The sequence below is a fragment of the Onychomys torridus genome, chromosome 13 (genome assembly GCF_903995425.1).
Source record: "Onychomys torridus chromosome 13, mOncTor1.1, whole genome shotgun sequence".
NCBI lineage: Eukaryota > Metazoa > Chordata > Mammalia > Rodentia > Cricetidae > Onychomys > Onychomys torridus.
The window spans coordinates 1892422-1916688 of record NC_050455.1 but is presented as its reverse complement, the minus strand read 5'-3'; the positions used below and the strand labels follow the sequence as shown (position 1 = coordinate 1916688).

At 42.3% G+C, this 24267-nt stretch overlaps 1 long non-coding RNA gene across 1 annotated transcript in view; it reads right to left on the bottom strand.

Moving 5' to 3' along the window:
- Positions 1-2353: 2353 nt before the first annotated feature.
- Positions 2354-24267, bottom strand: part of LOC118594859 — a 65497-nt gene continuing 43583 nt past the window's right edge. Inside the window, exons 5-6 of the long non-coding RNA XR_004946419.1 lie at positions 3506-3622; positions 2354-2750 (exon numbers count right to left, since the gene is read on the bottom strand). This is a non-coding gene — a long non-coding RNA (uncharacterized LOC118594859). The remainder of the gene's footprint in view (positions 2751-3505; positions 3623-24267) is intronic.

Here is a 24267-nt window from a genome sequence, read left to right as displayed (position 1 = left end):
CTTTTTCCAGAGTCATTTTCTCACAGCAACAGAAAAAAGACATTAAGACACTGACTTTTTGAGGTTGGCTTTTCTTGCCCAGCACATCCCTAGATCATCTAAATTGTTGGATTTATGACTTGCTACTTTTACAGCTTGGTGGCATTTCATGACATGGAATACACCCATCATAGGATACTTTGATTACTTCTATTATAAATAAAACTTCTATAAACACAATCTACAGGCTTTTGTGGACAGAACTTTTCATTTTTCTGGAATAAATATGCGAGTGGCAATGGCTGGACCATATGCTAAGTGAATGTTGGAGAGACTTTTGTTGTTGCTGTTGCTGTTTGTTTTAAAAACTGCCAAATGGTTTTACAGAATGGTTCTTCATTTTTCATCCCCTCCAGCAATGAAGGAAAGATCCATTTTCTCTATATTTTTGTCACCATTTGGTACTATTCTTATTTCAGATGCTTTACTGTATCGTGATGCTGTTCTGTGGTGGTTTTATTTTAGGGTATGTGGTATATGTAAACATGTGCATGTGGAGGCCAGAGAAGGACACCAGGCCTCCAGCTTTATAATTTTCCACGTTATTTGACTGAGGCATATGGTAATATTTTATTTGTGCTGAAATGTGATTTTATTTGTATATTAATAAATAAAAGTATTTGGGGGTCAGAGCTAATAGCAAGCCATAGCAAAAGCCAGGCTGTGGTGGCACACACCTTTAATCCCAATCACATGACAGGCAGATCTCTGTGTGTTCAAGGATACAGCCAGCATGGAGACACACGCCTTTAATTTCAATACCAACCATAGAGACCTGGAGGCCTGTATAGACAGGCAGTGACAAGAAGGTCATGTGGTTGAGTTTACAACCAATGAGAAGGCAGAACAGAAGACAATAAAAAGACAGACACACCGGAAGTAGGTCTCTTTCTCAGGGGAAGGACAGCAGTGATAGCAGGTGGTAAGAAGGCGGTCTCAGCTTTTGGCTACTGCTCTCTGGTCTCTGGGCTTTTAACTCTGCATTTGGCTCTGTGTTTCTTATTTAATAAAACCATTTAGAATTACATCTACAGAGGCAGGGTCTCTTGCTGAACCAGCCTAGCTGGTGTTCAGCAAGCCTCAGGCAGGTCTGCTTCTGGGTTTTCCACCCACAGCCCTGGAGTACATGTGGACACACCCAGCTTTTTATGTGGGTGCTGGGGATTCAAATTTGGGTACTCATGCTTGCATAGCAAGTGTTCTTAGCCAGCAAGCCATCTTCTGAGCTTGTTTCATGGTTAGTGTGGTCAGACTTCCTTTGGACCACTAGCTCCCTCCCAAATAATGGCATGGAAACTACTTATTAATTATAAAGTGTGGTCTTAGCTTTGGCTTGTTCCCAACTAGCTCTTATAATTTAAGTTAACATGGTTTATTTTAATCTACATTCTGCCATGTGGCTCCTTACCTCTGCTCAGCACCATGCATTCCACTTCCTCTGTGTCTGGCTGGTGAATTCCGCCTCTCTTCTTCCCAGAGTTCCTGTCTTTTTCCAGAAGTCCTGCCTATCTTTTCCTGCCTAACTATCGGTCATTCAGCTTTTTATTAAACCAATCAGAAGGTGCCTTGGCAGAGATATATCTTCACAGTATGCAAACAGATTATTCCACAACAGTCTTTGTCAATGTTTCCCTAAGACTAATGATGTTGAACCGATTTCCATATGCTCCTTAGTCATCTAGGTATCACTTTCACAAAGTCTTGCTCTAATTTGTTCATCTTCTAATTAGGCTGTTTTATATTTTATATTTTATTTAGTTGAGATTTGAGTGTTCTGTATATGTCCCAAACTATGAGTTCTTAACATGGAAGTGTAAGTTCCATGGGAATCCCACAAAGGGGCCTGGTGAGGAAGACAGGAGGGCTCATTAGCAGGCATAGGTGAAACTCCAGGCTCCTTACTTGGCCCTTGACACCAGCTCAGCATGGCACAAGGCTGTGAGTTCTTCGAAGTTCTCTGCAGAACTTCAAGGGCTCCTCTTTGGAATGCTGCTTGTGGAGGTGGAGTGGGCCAGGGCAGGTCACCTGATGCTTAATGCTTCCTATCCCACAGGGGGTCAAGGAGGGAGGGCTGGGGGGAGGGGCTTTCCTTGGGTTTCTTTGGGTTCATGAGTATTGCTGTTTTCTAGTAGCCCTTTTCTTTAACACCCCACCCCAACATCTGAGACAAAAAGGGCACCAACATTACACTGTTGCTCCTCAGGTTTCAAAGTCTATGGGTTGGGGATTTAGCTCAGTGGTAGAGCATTTGCCTAACAAGCGCAAGCGCAAGGCCCTGAGTTCAATCCTCAGCTCAAAAAAAAAAAAGTCTAACTGCTTTGTCTTCTTGCCATCTTGCAGGGTGTTCTTGTGTTGTTTTACACACAGTGCCCAGACGTTTCAGCTGGACTTAGCAGGGGGAACAGAGACGGGCTTCTACATCACCTTTCCAGAAACACTGTGTGGGTCACCATTCTAATTCACTCTGCTGTAAGTGAGGCAGATACTCACCCGACAGCTGCTTTCCTCCTCTGGAATCATCTGCCTCTTAAACAAATCTCTGTTCTCCCACCACATGAACCTCCTTGTCCACGGCGACTGGCCAGGGCTCTTCATGGAACACCGTTCCTTCGCCAGTGCGAGGTGACATGTCTTCCAGGTCTGCCACTGCTTCTGTCATTGTTGGCTCTTTTGTCTTCCTGGGCCTTTGTCATTTTCTTGTAGTCAGTGGACTGTATTTTGATAATAAACACATGAGGGTCATATAAATGTGGATTGATGAAAAAGTGAAAATACTGTGTAACTATTTCTCTAAATCACAGAAGATCTAAATTTCTTTGAAAAGTGTTGCTCTAGACACTCCATTGCCTCTCTCAATACAGTGGGCAAAGGCATTTGTAGTAAAAATACCTTTTTTCTCTCTGTTCCCCTCAGGAATTTATCTTCTTTTTGAAGTTACTTTTGTTCCTTTTTTTCTGAAACAAACTGGCCTGGATCCTCTGTGTAACCTCGCATAGATCCACTTGCCTCTGCCTCCCAAGCGCTGGGATTAAAGGCGTGCGCCACCACGCACAGCTTCATTCCTTCCCTTTCTGCTGCTGTTCCATCCTGTGATGAAGGCGTCATTTCTCATAGGATGAGGATAGCTCCACCTAACCCTGCTTGCTGAAGGGTTGGAAAGGAGTACTTCCTCCCCTCCCAGTGCTCTTCCAGTTGTTCTCACGCTGGAGGGGGAGAGGTAGTGTTGACTTAGTTCTATTCAACTCTCCTCTTAGGGAGTTTGTTAGAATTCTATCGTGTCTTATTCCCAAGAGGTGCTCTCCAATTTTTATACCATCCCTCCATTTCAAGTGAACCCCGAAGCCATGACTTCTCTTAAAAAGCACCTAGTGTTAAACCCCCTGGCTGTCACATCTCTTTCACTCACTGGGTCACTGGTCCCAGCAGGAGTGGAATGAAAAAGAGTTTGGAATGTGATGATCCTTACCACACACTGAGATTTCTAGATCTGTTAGTCACTTTGTCACCCCATCACAGCAGAAGGGGTGAGCCTTGGCTTGCAGCTCCAGAGGGATAGAAGTCCATCACTGAATGAAGCAGCAGGCTGCATGGACAAACATAAAAGCAGAGGGTGAACAGGAAGTAGGTGAGACTCAGAGGGTGAACAGGAAGTAGGATGAGACAAAAACACTTATCCCGCCCTCCCCCCGCTGCCCGTGAAATATTTCTTCCAGCAAGGCTCCATTTCCAAATGATTCCACAACTTCCCAAAATAGCCCCACCAACAGGGACCATGTCTTCTTAAATTGGAGCCACAGGGGAAGTTTCTCATTGACAACACCACCCTGAATGATCATTGCCATCCTTGGTGGCTTTTATCTCTTTCCTCTCCTTATTCTGTTAAAGCCATGTTTGCTATTGGGAAATGGAATTCCTGATGGTTTTTGCACACCATCTCTCCTATCTTCCTTTCAGTCAGAGAAAGCAGAATCTTGAGCCAGGATGGTTTACCTTCCCTGTTGTACATATTTGTCCATGGTGTCAGGGAGAAGCATCTATCCCAGAATGCTGTTTCTACTCCCATGGAATTTTGCTCTGCTCACACAGTGGAAGAGCAGGGCAGGCAATATTAAGGAGACTTTTCTGAGTTTTACTTATGTGCTATCTCTGTAGGACTCTTTTTAGGGGGTTTTCATATTGAACTAAGCATTGATGTCTAGAGGCATCCATTTCTAGATATTTCCCATAGTTAGAGCACTATTCCTATGTCATTTGTTGGGTTTGTATATTTATTTTATTCATTCCATTTCTACTAGCTTCATGCAATGACTTGAGTATTGTGTCTCCAGAATTCATACAGAAACATGATCCTTGATGTAACAGTAGAAAGAGAAAGGTCTTTCAGAAGGTCATAGACCACGATGGCTCTGCAAACTTGGATGGGATTGGTTCCTTATACAGGAAGGGCTTGAAAGGACCAGTTTGACCCTTTGTTGAAGTCAGGATTGTTTGGTTTTGGTCTTTCATTGCTGTTAACAGGATTTCACTATGCAGCCGAGGCTGGCTTTGACCAGTTTGGCCTTTCCATTTCTTGTTTTGTGAGAAGAGAGTCTCTGACCTTTCTGCTGTCCTGACCTAGAAACAAACACCATTTAAAAAGCATAAACCCAGCCCTTACCAGACACTGGACCTAGCAGTGCCTTGACCTCTAAACATAATCAATAGATGTATGGTATTGTTGAGGGCCAAGCCTCAGGTACATCGTTATAGCATTAGGAGCAGATTAAAGTCATTGAGTGTGAAAGATATTACAATCATGTCATATTTCCTTTGCCACCATTCCCCAGAAGTGCTCTGAAAAAAATGGGAAATAACACTTTGACTCCTTGTCTAGCCCTGCTTGTCTTTAATCATAAGTTTGCTTCTTCAGAGGGAACCCTGCATGAAGACTTCACTTCTGAAGGTGCAGAGGGTGGCTAGTGTCTTTCACTGAGATTCAGTTGAATTGAAAACTGAGATACTTGGTGTCAAGAATGTTTCACAGACTGTCCTCTGAAATTTCAAAATGGTGGCCCTTGTCCTTCAGCTATCAGCTCAGGCATCATTTGACATGACTTCCTAAGAAGCCTTTCTTCCTACCCCAACTGTAAGGTGCCGCCATGTGATTGCCCATATTTGCATTGCTGGATCTAAATAATGATTGCCTGTATCTTTTTATTTCCCACTGCAGGTCTTGAGGAAAGAGACCAAGTGTTGGAATTCCTAGCCACTCCCCCACCTACATGACCATGCATATGCTGGCAAAACCATTAGTCATTCCAGGGCTTTACATCCTATATAATCCATCACTGTGTGATCCTGTAATTTGTGTGCAGCATGATCACACAACCTATGCACATGCATGGCATAGCTCCATAAACCCATATGAGCATGTGCAGGGGAATCCATAAAAAGCTGGTCACAGACTCCTCACCCCTTTTTCTTCTTCTTCTCCCCCTCCTCCCTGCACATGTCTTCCATAGGCCCAAGCACATTCTCTTCTGACCTTCCTTCCCTAATAAACTCTGATAGTGGGTTTTCTTGTACCTCGTGGCTTTTCTTGCATGGTAACAGTGCCACTTAATGAGTAACATTGCACTACATTGGTGATAAGACAGAGGACCTCCCAGGGCTCTGCATCCAGGACCCTGTACAAGGTTTGTTCCATCTACAGCAGCCCACTTTTCATTTGCTAGCCGACGGACCACGCCTCACAACACCGGCTGCTCTGATTGGTGAGTTTTCCTTTTCCAACCCCTCCCTGTTTCCCATAACTGCAGCCTGAGATATATTTCTCACTATCAGACCCCCGGGGGAGTCCTCCAGGTATGCACACCCTGGCCCTCATTCTCTGGCTTGACAAAGTATTGAGTGACTTGTGCTAGTTGTCGATCCTTCCTTCATCTCGGGGACACCTGAGATTGAAATCTTTGATCCCCTTTGTTTTTTCAGTGTTTTTATTTTTTTTTCCTCTCAGCTGCAGTCATGGGACATAAGGCTTCCTCCTCTTGGTCCAGCTCCCCCTCTGAGAAAATTGCTTAGATAACAATAAATAAGGCCACATAATGGCTGCTTGAACTCTGATATTTCACCAGAATTATCTAACTTCTGCCAGCAAACAGGCAAATGAACAGAGTTACCTTATCCACAGGCTTTCTACCTAAGCTCTGAACCCTCCTTTTCTGATTCTCTCTCTCCTGCCCACGTGCAACCTGATCCTGAGGACTCTCTGACTCCAAAGAACCTCTGCCGGTCTGATCGCCGCTCCATTCTCTGGGATCAGGCGGGCCATTCCGACTGCCCGCCTCTGCCTCCCACCTTCCCTCCTCCTGTCACTCATTCTCAAGCTGCCCGGAGAAGCACAGATGGGTCTAGGAACAGGCTAGGACACATGCAAATGAGTTTCTAATCAGGACCCACATTGAGATTATAATAACCCAGATGACTCTTTAGCTAGACATCAGTTTACACCTGCCTCCTGGCAAGTCTTCATAAGGCTGCCCTCAAACCAGTAAACTATGAAAAGCTAAAAAACATAATTCAAGATAAGGAATAAAATCTGTCTCATATCTCCCAGAGCTTCCTGACATCAGGGCTAAACTTAAGTGTCTGGAGAGAGGCCCCCTCCCATGGACAGAAGTCTCAGCTGTGGCATGTAAGGTGTATCATGGGAGAGATGAGAAAGCCTGTAAACAGAACTGCCAAATTCTTGCACATGCTATCTGACTGGCTGTCTAAAGGCTTCCAGGTCCCTGTTTTGTGGTAGAGAAGGCCACTGGGCTTGTGCATGCCCTGCCCCTCTGGCCAAACTGGGCATTGTTCAAAGTGCCACCAAGAGGGACACTGGTCAGTTGACTGTCCTCATGCACCTTGTGGCATGGGGGCATAAAACCAAGACCACCCTCCAGCTGTCTCCTAGGCTTGGCCATGGGTGAGAATTAAAGGTACCATCTCTTACAGGGAACCCAGGGTAGCCATTGCAGATGGGACAATCCATTTCCTTCCTTTTGGACACTGAGCTACTTACTCAGACCTGAAGGAGTTTTGGGGTCCCACCTCTCCTTCTCATCTCCCTATTGTTGGGGTAGGGGGACAGCCTTACCTCCCTCATCAGACCCCACCACTTAATTGTATTTTCAGGGACATCCCTCTTACACACACATTTTTAGTGGTGCCAACCTGCCCTGTGCCCCTAATGGGAGGAGAGTTTCCAGCTGAGGTAGGAGCTGTTGTTTCATTTGCTCCTCCGTGTGCCTCACTCCAGACTGGGCAGCAGTGATTCTCCTCCTCATGCACAGGGACACAGACAGGGCCCTGCTCTCTCTCAAGTTCCAGAGGACACCAGGGGCCACTGCCTTGTCCCCAATTCCAGAAGAATGAGATCTCACCCCACAAGCTTTTGTCTTCCTGGTTCCCTTTCCTAATTAACTACTCCAATAATTGTTACAGGATCACCATAGAGCTGGAGGCTAAGGACCATCAAGTATACCCAGGCAGTAAGGAACAGTAACAGTCAAAAGGTATTTATACCCCCAGACCCAAAAGTGTCTGGGCGCTGCAAGGACAGACTTTAATATAACAGTCTATTACTGTTAGCCCTCAGCAGTTGATCACCTGTGTCTCTTGGATGGTAAACTAATAAAAGAGACAGTTTCTTTAAAATAATCTGTCTCAGATAGGGCTTACCTCAGGTAAAAATTAAAAACGTGTTCCAAATATCCCCTGCCCCTCTCACGCACATACACACACACTAACACTAACCAATATAGCAGAGTATTAAAACATTACAATATCATCATGGTCACCAGCTCAAGATTTTAAATTTCCCTTGGCTGCTTCTTAATATGTTTAAAAATTCTTCCGAGCTCCAGAGCCAGCTTGAATCCACCTGGACAGCACCTTATCAAACAATTCCCAAAGCAGTAGATGACAATTCATTTCCCTAGGATGCCTGGCTACCTCAGAAGCTCCCTTCCCTACCTGCCAAGAGTTAACTGACAGCTACCAAGTCAGCTGGAAGCAGTTTTGGGAGACATGGCACCCCCAATCCTCTTCATCCTCCTTTTTTATAATAAGCAAAGAGTCTGGAATGTTGGAATTCCTGGCCACTCCCCTAGCTACACAACCACTCATGCACTGGCAAAATGATTAGTCATTCCGGGGCTTTATGTCCTATGTAATCCGTGAGCTGCATGATCATGTAATTTGTGCACAGCACGATCACACAATCTATGTGCATGCATGGCATAGCTCCGTAAGCCCATATATGCATGATGGCAGGGGAATCCATAAAAAGAGGGTCACAGACTCCTCCCCCCTTCTTCTTCTTTGTCTTCTTTTCACCCCCCTACCCCCACACATATCTCCCTTAAGCCTAAGCATACTCTCTTCTGTCCTTCCCTCCCTAAGAAACTCTGATAGTGGGTTTTGTCATGCCTCATGGTTTTTCTTGCATGGTAACAGCACCACTTAATGAGTAACATTGCACCGCCACATAAAACCAACACCAAGCCCAGCTCAGAGCTTTACAAGTGATTGCCTCTCAATATCAACCAGTTTTAAATGATTTTTAATGAGCAAAAACAAAAACCAAAGCAAAATAAACAGGCTTAAACTAGAAAGGGTTTCCTTTGGCTCATGACTACAGGGGGACACAGCCCATCATGGTGAGGGAGGTACAGGGTTTCCTTTGGCTCACATTCCCAGAGGGACACAGCTGTGGTGGGGGAGGTATAAAAACAGGTTGACCACATTGCACATGCACCCAGGAAACAGAGAAAGATAACAGAAAGTGGGACCAAGATATAAAACCTCCAAGCCACTCCCAGTGCCACTTCCTCCTGCAAGTCTCCACCTCCTAAAGGTTCCACAACCTCCCCAAACAGCACCACCAGCTGGGGACCAAGTTTTCAAAGTTATGAGCATATGGGAGACACTTCCTACAAAATCACAATCATGACATGCTCATGCCACAACACCCATGTGGAAGTTAGAAGGTAGCTTTGTAGAACTGGATCTCTCCTTCCACCATTATGTGGGTTCCAAGGACTGAACCTGGGTCATGAGACTTGTTTGGCCTTGCTGTCTTGATGGCTCAAAACTGAATTTTTAGCTGCTTAGTAACATTTCCAAAGTCTTAAAAGTCCAGAAACAGCGTATCATTGCCAAGCTGGTTCTCAGCATCAAATCCTTTGTGGTTTATTGGAAAGGATGCATACCTGTACCTAAGTCATGGAAATGTGGTGAAGTAGACCAGGATTTTAATGGAATCTGATAAACTGTTGGAATGAGGTTGCAGCCTGAGCCAACTGAGAAGCCACAGTTTCATCGCACTGTTATTAATAACTCTGTGTTGTTATTAGTTTACTATCCTGCCCTGTGCACAATTCCCCAAGACGAAATCTGTGCACTGTGGCTTTGGAGTTGATTGTTCCATTAGTCTGTGAAGAAAGTAGAATGTGCACCTACTTCATTAGGGTGTTGAGTATTAATTAGACAATGGCCGGTAGCCAGCTGTCCTCAGTATGGAAGTGCATCTAAGCAAGAGTATTCCATGTCTGTTCTAATTATTTCCCATGTGTGAGCAAGGTGACTAAGACCCAAGAACTTTACCAGGGCTTTGAGTGTGCTGCAAAGCCTGTTGTCTCTACATATGAAGTGCCACCAGGAGGCATTAAAATGTCAATGCCCTTTGAGGGCCTAAACTCATTAATACAGCTGAAAAAGCATCCTCTGAATAAGTAAGTATAGACTGTTACAGTCTAAGCTTTAGCACAAATAAGGTCCTCTAGGGAGTTCCAGCATATCCAGGGGTGCAAAAAACAGGAGTTTTAAGTGGTGGGTGCCATGCTGAGAGGGTGCTCATGGAGAGTCTGAATTTGCCCAGCACTCCAGACCCCCCCTCCCCCTGAACACAGCAGTAGATCAACTTGACACTTCCCAGCTCTAATTTACTTCCTCCTCATTTTATTTCACGGCATTCCCAATTATGCAGCTGCCAGGAAAGGAAGCAAAGGGATTTCAATTCAGAAAAAACCAGGCCACTTCTTTGTGGACAAGACATTTTGCACAGAGTCAATGGGTCACATCTCCTGCCGGTTCTGAGACACTTCCAGAACAACCTAGCAAGGTCAAGCACCAGCACCAGCCCTTTGGCTTGGCTCTTTCCTCGGTGGCCACACAGTTTCTCAGCTGTCTGGGAGACCCATCCATAGCAGCCATCTTATTTGGTAAATGTTTCCCTACTTACTGAAGAGTGTTCATTATTGATGACCAGAGAGGGAACTCCTGCCCCCATGGCAGAAGCTGATACATTTGCTTTGTATAATTGCCGGGTGTAGTTATCCATGTGGTCGTTCAGCTAAAATAAATTGCCTCCTTCCCATAAGAGTCTCCCCCAGTGTCATGGGAGAGCTGGGGAGACTTGGCCACAGAGACTGAGCTCTTTGCTAACACCACAGGCAGGCCGAGAAGCAGCAGGCAGATGGCAAGTTGGAGATAAATAGTGTTTTTAATGGCCACAGGGGGCTATGTCTGTAAACTACCCCACTGAATGGCAACATGATGTGAGCGTTAATTTATCCATATTGCCATCAGTGTTGGATCTTCTGAGAATGTCTCCCCATTTCCTCTAACACCCAAAATATGATCTGCCTCCCAAAGGAAGTGGTTAGAGTGGTAGGGAAAAGAAGCAAACAGGGCAGGTGGGTGAGCTGACTGAAGACCTCCACCACTCCCTCTTCTCCGATCCAATCCCGGGCCACATCCCTAGCTCTGCAACCTTCCTTCCCCCTCTGCCCTCATCTATGGATCTCACAGACCTTCCCCTCCTAACCCTCCTCTCCCTGCTTGTTACTTTTTCCCAGCCCCCAGCTTCAGCAGCCACTCCCTGCTAACCCACACCTGCCAGGCGAAGCAGCAAGCTGTCTGTGATCTCCCCCTCCCCCTTCCTCCAGACCCAAACCCCCAGTCTCATCTCCAGCACTATAGTAGACCCGCTGGGATGGCCTCTCTTCACTGTCTCCCTCATTCCAAGAAGACAAAATAAACATATCCTGGTTGAAAAAATCCCCTCTCCTCCCTCCTGTGAACCCCTTTGGATGCCTAGTCTAAACCCATTCCTAAGTCTCAGCTCCCAATACCCAGAACACATTTTACCTGCAACCCCCAGTGGCCATAACTATCAGGTCCAAAGAAAATTTCCCAACAGGAGATAAACAGCCATCATACTATCTGAAAAATCCAGACAGGAAACAGAAACCAAGGGAGAAAAGACAAATCCAGAAATCAGCACCTAGACCTACAATCCCAGATGCCTAGACACCAGCATAAAACACAATCAGTAACAGCCAAGGAATTATGTCTCCACAAGAGCCCAGCTATCCTACTACAGTAGGTCTTGACTGTTCCAACATAGCTGAAACACACACACACACACACACACACACACACACACACACACAGAGAGAGAGAGAGAGAGAGAGAGAGAGAGAGAGAGAGAGAGAGAGAGAGAGAGAGAGAGAAGAGAGAGAGAGAAAGCGCTTAAAACCACCCCATGGAGATGATAGAGGTCCTTAATAAGGAAATTAATAAATCCCTTAGTGAAAACACAAACAGTAGAATAAAATGAATAAAATTGCTCAAGACCTGAAAATGGAAATAGAATTACTAAAGAAAACCCAAACTGAGAGAATCCTGGAAATGAAAATTTTAGGACTTTGAACAGGAACTACAGAGGAAAATTTCACCAACAGAATAAAAGAAATGGAAGAGAGAATATCAGGCACTGAACATACAATAGAATAAATGAATATATCAATCAAAGAAACTATTAAATCTATAAAACTCCTGAAACAAAACATCCAGGAAATCTGGAACACTTTGAAAAGACCAAACCTAAGAATGATAGGAATATAGATCAGAGAAGAATCCCAGCTCAAAGGTCCAGAAACTATTTTCAACAAAATCATAGAAGAAAAAATTCCTAACCTAAGAAGGAAATGCCTATATAGTCACAAGAAGCTTACAGAATAGATTGGACCAGAAAAGAAAGCCCCCTTGGCACATAATAATCAAAACAATAAAGTACAGAACAAAGAAAAATATCAAAAGTTGTAAGAGAAAAAGAGCAAGTAACTATAAAGGCAGACCTATCAGAATTATACCTGACTTCTCAATGGAAACTTTAAAAGCCAGAAGGACCTGTGTAGATGTGTTGTAAACTCTAAGAGACCGCAGATGCCAGCCCAGACTACTATACCCAACAAAACATTCAATCACCATAGATGGAGAAAATAAGATATTCCATGACAATTCAAGTTTAGACAACACTTATCTATAAATCCAGCTAGAAGGAAAACTTAGCCTAAGGAAATTGACTACACCCATGAAAACATGAGGAATAGATAATCTCAGACTAGCAAAATCAAAAGAGGGGAAACACACACACACACACACACACACACACACACACACACTACCTTCACCAACAACAAAATAGTAGAAATCCACAATCATTGCTCACTGATATCTCTCAATATCAATGGACTCAATTCCCTCAATAAAAGGACACAGACTAATGGAATGGATGTGAAAACAGGATCCAGCCCTCTGCTGCATACAAGAAAATACAACTTAGCATCAAAGATAGGATTATGTCAAGGTAAAGGGTTAAAGAAATGTGTTCCAAGCAAATGGACCCAAGAAGCAAGCTGGTATAGCCATTTTAATATCTAACAAAATTGATTTCAAACTAAAATTAATCAAAAGAAATGGGGAGGGAAACTACACACTCATCAAAAGAAACATCCACCAAGATGACATTTCAATTCTTAACTTCTGTGCCCTAAACACAAGGGTACCCACTTTTGTGAAAGAAACACTGCTACAGCTTAAATCATATATTGACCCTCACACACTGATTGTGGGGAGACTTTAGTACCACAATCTCACCAGGGACAGTCATCCAGACAAAAACTAAACAGAGAAATACTGGAGCTAACAGATGTTATAAACTGAAGGGACCTAACAGATATTTACAAAATATTTACCTCAAATCCAAAAGAATATACCTTCCACTTTACATCTAATTGGACTTATTTCAAAATTGACCAAGTATTTGGACACAAAGAAAACTAAAATAACTTCCTGCTGCTTATCAGAACATCAGAGATTAAAGCTGGATATTAACAATAATAAAAAAACAGAAAGCTTACAAACTCATGGAAACTGAACAACTCAACAATTCAACTATTGAATTAAAAACAACAATTCAACTATTGAATAAAAAAAGTGTCAAGACAAAAAAAGAAAGAAAATAAAAACTTTCCAGAATTAAATGAAAATGAATACACAGCATACCCAAACTTATGAGACACAATGAAATCAGTGCTAAGAGAAAAATTCATAGCACTAAGTGCCTACATAAAACACACACACACACACGCACACACGCACACACACACACACACACACACACACACACGAAAAAAACAAAAAATGAAACAAAACAAAAACAAAAAACTGGAGTGATCTCATACTAGGAACTTAACAGCACACCTGAAAACTCCAGAACAAAAAGAAGCAAACTCACCCAGGAAGAATAGATGGCAGGAAATAATCAAACTCAGGGCTGAAATCAGTAAAATAGAAACTAAGAGAACAATACAAAAAATCAATGCAACAAAAATTGGTTTCTTGGAGAAAATCAACAAGATAGACAAACCCTTATCCAAACTAAAAGGCAGACAGGGAATATTCAAATTAACAAAATCAGAAACTAAGAGGGGGACATAGCAACAGACACTGAGGAAATCCAGAGAATCATGAGGTCATACTTCAAAAACTTGTATTCCACAAAACTGGAAAATCTAAAAGAAATGGATGATTTTCTCCATAGGTACTACTGACTAAAATTAAACTAAGACTGGATAAGCAATTTAAGTAGACCTATAGCCCCTAGTGAAATACAAGCAGTCTATAAAGGCTCTCAAACAAAGCCCAAGACCACAAGGTTTTAGTACATAATTCTACCAGACTTTAAAAGAAAAGTTAATGACAGTACTTCTCAAATTATTTCACAAATGCAAACAGAAGGAACATTGCCTAATTTGCTTTCAGAGGCCACAGTTACTCTGATACCCGAATCACATAAAGACCCAACAAAGAAAGAGAATTACAGACCAATTTCCCTTATGAGCATAGATGTAAAAATAAAATATTTGCAAATTATGTCCAAGAACACATGAGGAAGATCACCCACCATGATCAAGTAGGCTTTATCCCGGAAATGCAGGGATGATCCAATATATGAAAATCAATCAATGTGATTCCCTATATAAACAAGCACAAAGAAACAGAAAACCACATGATCATCTTATTAGATGCAGAAAAAGTCTTTGATTAAAATCCCAAACCCCTTTATTATAAGAGTCTTGGAGAGATTATGGATATAAGCAGACACACCTAAACACAATAAAGGTAGTTCACAGCAAGCCTACAGCAACATCAAATCAAATGGAGAGAAACTCAAAGCAATTCCACTAACATCAGGAACAAGACAAGACTCTCCATTCTCTCCATCTATATTCAATACAGTGCTTGAAGTCTTAGCTAGAGCAATAAGATAACTGAAGACAATCAAGTATATACAGATTGGAAAGCAAGAACTCAAATTATCTTTTTTTGCAGATGATATGATAGTATACATAAATTCCACTTGGGAACTCCTACAGCTGGTAAACACTTTCAGCAAAGTAGCTGGATACAAAATTAACTCACAAAAATCAGTATCCTTCCTGTATACAAAAGACAAACAGACTAAGAAAGAAATCAGGGAAATAGCACCTTTCACAATAGCCTCAAGTAATATAAAATATCTTGGGGGTAACTCTAGCCAAGCAAGCAAAAGGTTTGTATAATTGTCTTAGTTTGGGTTTTTATTGCTGTGAAGAGACACCACAACCACAGCAACTCTTAGAAAGGAAAGTATTTAATTGGAGCTGGCTTATAGTTCAGAGGTTTAGTCTATTATTATCCTGGCAAGACATGGTCACATGTAGGCAGACATGGTACTGGAGAAGGAGCTGAGAGTTCTACATCCAGATCCTCAGTCACCAAACAGATAAAATTACACTGGATCTGGCTTGAGCATCTGAAACCTCAAAGCCTGCTCCCAGTGAAACACTTCCTCTAACAAAGCCACATCTACTTCAACAAAGCCACACCTCCTAATAGTGTATGGTGGTCTGAATAGGAAATGGCCCCCAACAGACTCATGTGCTTGAATGCTTGGCCCAGAGGGAGTGGCTCTATTAGGAGGTATGGTCTTTTTGGAGTAGGTTTGGCCTTGGAGGAAGTGTGTCACTTTGGAGGTGGGCTTTGAGGTCTCATATGCTCAAGCTAGGCCTAGTATAGCACTTCCTGCTATCTGCAGATTAAGATGTAGAACTCTCAACTACCTCTCTAGCATCATGTCTACCTACATGCTGCCATGTTCTGTCACAATGATGATGGACTAAATCTCTGAAACTGTAAGCCAGCTCCAATTAAATGTTTTCCTTTATGAGATTTTCGGTGGTCATGGTGTCTCTTAACAGTAACAAAAACCCTAATTATGGCATAGTGCCACTCCCTATGGGCCTATGGGGCCATTTTCATTCAAACCCCAAATTCCACTCTTTGGCTCTTATAGGGTAAAATGCATTTAGTCCAACTTCAACAATCCCATAGTCTACCAGTCTCAACCCTGTTTAAAAGTCCAAAGTCTTTTTGTAGACTCATGACTATCTCTTAATTGCAGCTCTTATAAAATCAAAATGAAAAAGCAGATTATATACTTCCAACATATAGTACCACAAAATATACATTATCATTTCAAAATGGAGGAAATACTGGACCAAAGCAAGACTGAAAACCAGCTGGGCAAACTCCAAACTCTGCATCTCCATGTCTGATAACAAAATGCTGTTCAACTTTGTCAGCTTTGTTGACTGCGACCACTTCTTTCTGTTAGACTGGTTCCACACACAGTCTGCAGCTCTCCTAGACAGGTATCCCACAACTCTGGCATTGCCAACATTTTGGAGTCTCTGAGTCAATCCAGACTTCAACTTCACAGCTTCACACAATGGCCTCTATGCAGGGACACCTCTAATATAGGCCTATCCTTCAAGGCTTTTCCTAGCCATGGAAAGAGATTCCATAACCCATTTTCTTATATCCTTGACTCTAAAGCCAGAACCATGTGGCCAAAGCTGCCAAGTTCTACTGCTTGCTGGGGCTGGAACATGGCCCTCTCGTTCAATTGTATTTTCATCAGCTTTCTGTTTTCGATTGTTTCCTTCATTGCTTAAGCTTGGATCTCCTGGAACTCTCTCTGTAGACCAGGCTGGCCTTGAACTCAGAGATCCACCATCCTCTGTCCCCTTACCTCCCCCACCTAGGATTAAAGCTGTTCTCCTGGCTCTGAGCTTTTCTTTAATTCCTTTTCAGAAATTGGAAGCTTAGCTGGGTGGGATTTTGCCCTGAGGTCACCACTCCCTTTATTCCATTTAGCATCAGGCTTTTCTTTAATCTTTTTATCTCCTTGAACACTGGATTTAGCACCATTAAACTTCTCAGTGCCCCTTTTCTCCTCAAAGTGTATGTTTTGTATTTTTCCTTTCTCAGCTTGCTCCTTTTAATTATAGATCTGCATAAGCATGGCCACTAACAACCAAGCAATACAGTCAATTGGAAATACAAGCAATACAGGATGTCTGGAAATCACCTCTGCCAAGGCTGTTAATCTGTAACTCTTCAATTTAACCTCAGGTAGATTTTTTTTTTTTTTTTACAATAGCAGAAAGCAGCCACATTCTTCACCAAAAATATCACAAGATCAGTCTCTAGGCCACATATTAATATTCTTCTCCTCTTAAATCTCTTAATCCAGGCCCTCAAAGTTCAAATCATTCCAGCACCACTGTATTCCAAGTTCCTACTTGTATGGCCCATTAAGCCCTGCTTAAAGTGTCCAATTGCTTTTCTAGTCTAAAGTTCCAAAGTGTTCCATATTCCTCCAGACAAAAATATGGTCTGGCCTATCATAGAAATACCTCCATCCCTGGTACCAACTTCTGTCTTAGGGTTTATATTTCTGTGAAGAGACACCATGACCATGGCAACTCTTATAAAGGAAATTGTTTAATTGGGGCTGGCTTATAGTTCAGAAGTTTTAGTCCATTATCATCATGATGGGAAACATTGCAACAGGCAGGCAGACATGGTACTGGAGAAGGAGCTGAGAGTTCTATATCCAAATCCTCAGGCAGCAGGAAGAGGAAATGACACTGGGGCTGACTTGAGCATCTGAAACATTAAAGCTCACCCCCAGTGACGCACTTTCTCCAACAAAGCCACACCTCCTAAAAGTGCCAGTCCCTGTGAGCCTATGGGAGACATTTTCATTCAAACCATTACAATGATAAAATCTTCAAGGCTTTGAAGAAAGAAATTAAAGAAAGTATCAGAAGATGGAAAGATTTCCTATGCTCATGGACAACAGGATTAGGTAGCAAAAATGGCCACCCTACTAAAAGCAATCAACAGATTCAATACAATCCCTATTAAAATTCTAAAACAATTCTTCACAGAACATTGAAAGGACAATTACCAACTTCATATGGAAAAATAAAAACATCCAGGATAGCTAAAACAATTCTGAACAATAAAAGAACTGCTGGAGGTCTCACTATTCCTGATTTCAAGTCATACTACAGAGCAATGGTAATAAAAACTGTATGGTATTGGCACAAAAACAGACACATGGATCAATGGAATTGAATTGAAAACCCATACATAAATCCATACCTATTGACACCTAATTTTTGATACAGAAGCCATAGCAGAAATACACACTGGAAAAAAGCATCTTCAACAAATGGTGCTGATCAAACTGGATGTCTGCATGTAGAAGACGCAAATAGACCTATACTTAGCACTTTGTACTAAACTCAAGTCCAGATGGATCAAACACCTCAACATAAAACCACACACTGAAGCTAATAGAAAAGAACGTGAACAAGAGCCTTGAACTTGTTGGCACAGGAGACAGCTTCCTGAAGAGAACTCTAATAACACAGGCACAGAGATCAACAATTAATCAATAAGACCTCATGAAAATGAAAAGCTCCTGTAAGGCAAAGGACACTGTCAATAGGACAAAATAACAGCCTACAGAATAGGAAAATAGTTTTACTAACTCTGTATCTAACAGAGGACTGTTATCCAAAATATATAAGGAATTCAAGAAACTAGATATCAAAAAACCCCAAATAATACAATTAAAAAATGGTTTACAGATCTGAACAGATAATTCTCAACAGAGGAATCTCAAATTGCCAAGAATCACTTAAAGAAATGTTCAACATCCTTAGCCATCAGGGAAATGCAAATCAAAATGTCTTTGAGATTCTATCTCACACCTGTCAGAATGGCTAAGATCAATACACAAGTGACAGCTCATGCTAGAAAGGATGTGTAATAAGGGGAACAATTATCCATTGCTGGTGGAAGTGCAAATCTGTATAGCCACTATGGAAATCAATATGGCAGCTCCTCAGAAAGTTGGGAATAAATCTACCTCAAGACCCAGCTATTGCCTGGCAGTGGTGGTGTAAGCCTTTAATCTCAGCACTCAGGAGGCAGAGGCAGGAGGATCTCTATGAGTTCAAGGCCAGCCTGGACTACAGAGTGAGTTCCAGGAAAAGCACAAAGCTACACAGAGAAATCATGTCTCAAAAAGCAAACAAACAAACAAACAAACAAAAAGACTCAACTATACCACTTAGGGATATATCCAAAGGACAATTCACCCTACCATAGGGACACTTGCTCAATCATGTTCATTGCTGCTCTATTTGTGATAGCAAGAAACCAAAAACAACCTACATGTCTCTTAACAAAAGTATGGAAAAAGAAAATATGATACATTTACACAATAGAACATAACTCAGCTGTTAAAAAATGACATCACAAAATTTGCAGGCAAATGGATGGAATGAGAAAAAAATCATCCTGAGTGAAGTAACTCAGACTCAGAAAAATAAATATTGTATGTATTCACTTATACATAGATATTAGTCATTAAGTAAATGATAACCAACCTACAACCCATAGACCCAGAGATGTTAGGTATAGAAGAAGAGTCTAGGGCAGTACTTCTCAACCTGTGTGTTGTAACCCCATTAGGGGATTGAATGACCCTTTCATAGAGGTCACCTAAGACCATTGGAAAACACACATATTTACATTATGATTCATTACAGTAGCAAAATTATAGTTATGAAGTAGCAATTATTGAACATGAGGAACTGTACTAGAGGGTTATAGCATTAAAAAGATTGAGAACCACTGCTTTAGGGGAACACATTTCCTGGGTGGAGGAAATAGAATAGATCTTAAGGATAAACTAAGAGTGGGTGGGGATGGGAATGAGAGGATCAGGGGGAGGGAGGGAAGAGAGATTAAGGGAGAGAATCAGGAAGAGACAGCTGGAGTTGAGGAGCATTTGAAGGATGATATGAAAACATAGTGTAGTGGAAACATCCTAAAACATATGAAGGTGCTCCTGAAGACCCAGTGAGGTCTCCTAATAAAAGGGATATGGAATCTCAACTGGACATCTCTTGTCACCAAACAAGACTTCCAATAGGAGGCTTTAGTTGCATTCAAGTGAGTTGTTGACCAAGGAGGTCCCATGGAAATCCCCAAACACCCCAGGCTATTGCTAAGACAATAGGTTGCTCTCTGCAAACTGACAGCAAGAACACATTGCATAGGAAAACACCACACAACTCATTGAACATGGAAAAGTGTATGCCTACATGAAGCCTTCACCGCTACATTCTGGTGTCTTTAGTTAGGGAAGGTATCTGCAGGCTACCAAAAGAGTAATGGAAACAACAACCCAGTCATAAAACTTTGACCTACAATCTGTCCTGCCTTCAAGGTATGCTAGGGCAACAGGGCACAGAACTTGTAGGAGTAGACAATCAATGTCTCATTTGACCTCAGGCCCACTCCAGGAGATGGTACCCATGCCTGATATTGCTTGGGTAACCAAGAACCAGACTAAATAGCCCAGAGACCTATGGTAAAACCAAACATGACTGGCCTAAAAAAACATGACTCCTACTGATACTCTGCTATACTCATAGATCAGGGCCTTATTCAGTCATCATAAGAGAAGCTTCCTTGGCAGCAGATAGGAACAGATGCAGAAATCCACAGTCAGACATTTGGAAGAGAGAGAGAGTGTAAATGGGATGACTCCATCAAATCCCTTCCTTCAGAGTTCAGGGAATCACTTGAAAGAACAGGAAAGACTGTAAGCGCTGGAAGGAATGAAGGACACCAGGAGAACACGGCCCTCTCAGTCAACTAAGCCAGGCACACATGAGCTCACAGAAACTGAAACAGCAAGCAGAGGGCCTGCACGGGTCTGCACCAGGTCCTCTGCACATGTGTACTAAAGCTTTCAGCTTTTTTCAGTATTTTTATGGGACTCCTGAGATGTGAATGAGTGGGCCTCTGATTCTTATGCCTGCTCTTGGGTCTCTTTTTCTTCTGTTGAATTGCTTTATCTAGCCTCAATGTGATGGTTTTTGTTTTATTTTATTATATTTTATAATATTTATTTTATTTTGTTATGTTTGGTTGTTATCTCTTAGAAGCCTGTTCTTTTCTAGTAAAGATGGAAAGGGGGTGGATCCAGAGGGGAAGAGAGGTGGGGAGGAACTTTAAAGAGTAGAGGGATGGGAAACTGTAATCAGGATATATTTTATGAGAATAAAAGTTATATAAATAAATAAATATCTTGATTTTTAAAAAAAGATGTTCAGAGTTATGGGCCTACTACTCACTGCTCACTGTGTGACTCTGAGTAGATGTCTGGACCATAGGAAATCTTGGTTTGGCATAGAAAGGGAGAGAATGCTAGCCCATCAGAGTGTTGTAGGGATGTAAGGAGATCTTGGAGCCATGTAAGAGCTGCTCAGAAGGCCATGTTGGAAATGCATATCAAATTCCCTGAAACTAGACTTAGAAAGGTAGATGTTTTGCTTAGTTTTTAGTTGTCAGTATGTCACCTAGAGTCACCTGGGAAGAGATTAATGATTAATTATCTCGATTAGGTTGGCCTGTGGACATGTCTATGGAGGATTGTTTGGATTGTTAATTGATGTAGGAAGACCATTGTGGGAATTTCCATCCCCTAGGCAAGCTCTACTCTTGACTGTGGGTGTGGTCTGACTGAATACCTGCTTGAGTTCCTGCTTGCACTTCCTGAAAGGATGGGCCTTCACTGGGGATGTAAACTTTCCTCCCTTGAGTTTGGCCAGGGTATTTTATCACATCAACAGAAAAACTGGAGATGTAAACAAGGAAAAGATCATTTTTTAAAGTTGGTATTTGACAGGTTTGAGGGTAAATTTTTCATAGCTGAAGACTCTAATGAAGAGAAAGGACCTGCTCAGAGATGAGAAAGAGTGGGTTAGGGGTGCTCAAGCATTTGCCAGTGTGAAGCTCTGGGTCACACCCTGCTACTGGACTGGGAAGAAAGGAGGGAGAGAGTGGGACAGAAATCTTCTGATATTCCAACTTCATTAGAACATTTTAGGACAAGTACTCAGCTGAGAAACACAATTAGAAAATAAGGAGGGCCAAGTACGAAATCTTGGACAATGCTGCTGTTTAAAGGGGAAATATAGGCAGGAAAAACACAGATATGGATCTGAGAGATTAGAGAAAACCTGACGAGAACAGTGCCACAGAAGCCAAGATAGGAAAGAATGTCTAAATGGAGCCTGGTGCCTCAGTGAGGTGTAGAGAAAGGAAAGCGAGAAGAGGCCAGTGAATGCCAAGTCAGTGGTTAATGGGTCTATGACAGTAATGCTATAACAAAGTTACATCGCTGTTATTTTGATTCTACTGGAATCTCTTGCAGAGATGTGTTTATAATGCTAATGTTCCTCAGGGCTGGGGGGATTCAGAGCTGGGGTCAAGGCCTTACTCATACCTCTCAGGAAGGAGTTTGTGTCAGGACAGCTAGTTACTCAGTGAAGAACCTGGGACTTGGAAGCACACATAAGAATGTTCTCTGGGTTTCAATTCCTTGAATCTAGACTGGGACAGTGTGTAAGACCCATCACAGGGGTTAGTTACAGAGTCCCCTCACACTCTAGAAGAAAGCTCTACTTTATTGAGTAGATAACTGTTTAACCCAAATATCAGTCGTGTTTGACATAAAGGTTTCTGGCTTGTTTTACATACAAACATCATGAGGAATTATAAAAGGTGTGCTCCAACTTCCTCTATACTGGAGAAAGGAAAAGGGCACAGTATTCACTGAGGTCCCTGGACCCCAACCAAGAGAGAGGTTGCTCTCTAGAGGATTTCAGCTCTGCTTCTGAGCAGCTCTTACATGGCAGACATGGCTCCAAGATCTCCTTACATCCCTACAACACTCTGATGGGCTAGCATTCTCTCCCTTTCTATGCCAAACCAAGATTTCCTATGGTCCAGACATCTACTCAGAGTCACACAGTGAGCAGTGAGTAGTAGGCCCATAACTCTGAACATCTTTTTTTAAAATCAAGATATTTATTTATTTATATAACTTTTATTCTCATAAAATATATCCTGATTACAGTTTCCCATCCCTCTACTCTTTAAAGTTCCTCCCCACCTTCTCTTCCCCTCTGGATCCACCCCCTTTCCATCTTTACTAGTAAGGGAAAATGTGATAACTGGGTAGTGGTAATACAGACAAAGATGAAAGACTGAAGATCCTCATTCTTCCCTTAATGAGAGTCTTGCACATCTGGAGGAGTCAGCGTTGGGGGTAACTGGGCAGGGAATTCACCTCTGATTAACACATTACTGGATGGAGCAGGAGCTTAGTGGTAGAGGGTTTACTAGCATGTGAAGCTCTGACTCAATTCCTAGGACCATAAAACAAAACAAACAAACACAACAGTTTCTGCCATGTTCTCAAGGAGCCCAGGAAAACAGAAGACAGAAGAACCATCCCTCAGACGACAGAGGCAGCATGTTTGGAAACAGAGGGGGAGTCTGTAGTGACATGGAAGGTATGAAACAGGGATGAGATGGGTGAGGAACTAGGGACACAGGCTCTGGGACTCGGGGAAGGTGAACTAGCTTAATCCCATGAGAAGCTGCTCTCAGAAAGTGACCTCAGAACTAAGGGGTAGAGACAGGAAAGAACAATGTTGACAGACCAAGAATAGCATGCTGGACTTGGTCATGTGCAGGGAGCTGCCTGGACTGCTTCCCAGACACTTAACTAATTCTTACTCAACCATGAAGACTTCAAGTTTAAAGGCCCAGCTCCATGGATGGATTCACTTTCCTTCTCTTTCCTTCTCTTACCTATGCTTGTCCCTTACTGCTACTGTCTTAAATGTGTGTTATCCCTAGATGGTGGGTAATTTTCTCAAGCACAGAGGCTGCACCCCTTGCCTCAGTATGTGGGTTTAGCACAGCCCAGATGCTTCAATCTAGATCTCCAACTAGCACAGAGCTACACTCATGGCGTCTAGGCCTCCATGCAGACAGCTATAAACAGTTTCCTCATTCAAATTCTCCTTCATTCCTGTTTAAATTGTCCCCAAGGGACCTTTTCTTAGCCTCCATATAGCACAGCTGATTAGTTTTCATATACTCATTCGATATGTCATTCCAAACTTATAATAAAGCTTTATTTAGAGCTAATAATGAGTACATGATTCATGGAAATCACAAATGAAGAGAAATATACTTCATTTTGATTTAGAAAAACTTTATTTCTCTCATGTCCTTATATAATGTTAATAGATATGATGATAGGTGATAGACAATGATGATGATAATAGATAGACAATGGATAGATAGAAGAATGGATAGACAGACAGATGACTGATGTATGGGTGGAGAGATGATAGGTTAATGGATGATGTCTTAGGGTTTTTATTGCTGTGAAGAGACACCATGACCATGGCAACTCTTACAAAGGAAAACATTTAATTTGGGTGGCTTACAGTTTCTGAGGTTTAGTCCATTATCATCATGGTGGGACATGGCAGTTATGAAGGCAGACGTGGTGCTGGAGATGGAGCTGAGAGTTCTACGTCTTGATCTGCAAGCAGCAGGAAGTAAACTGTCTCACTGGGT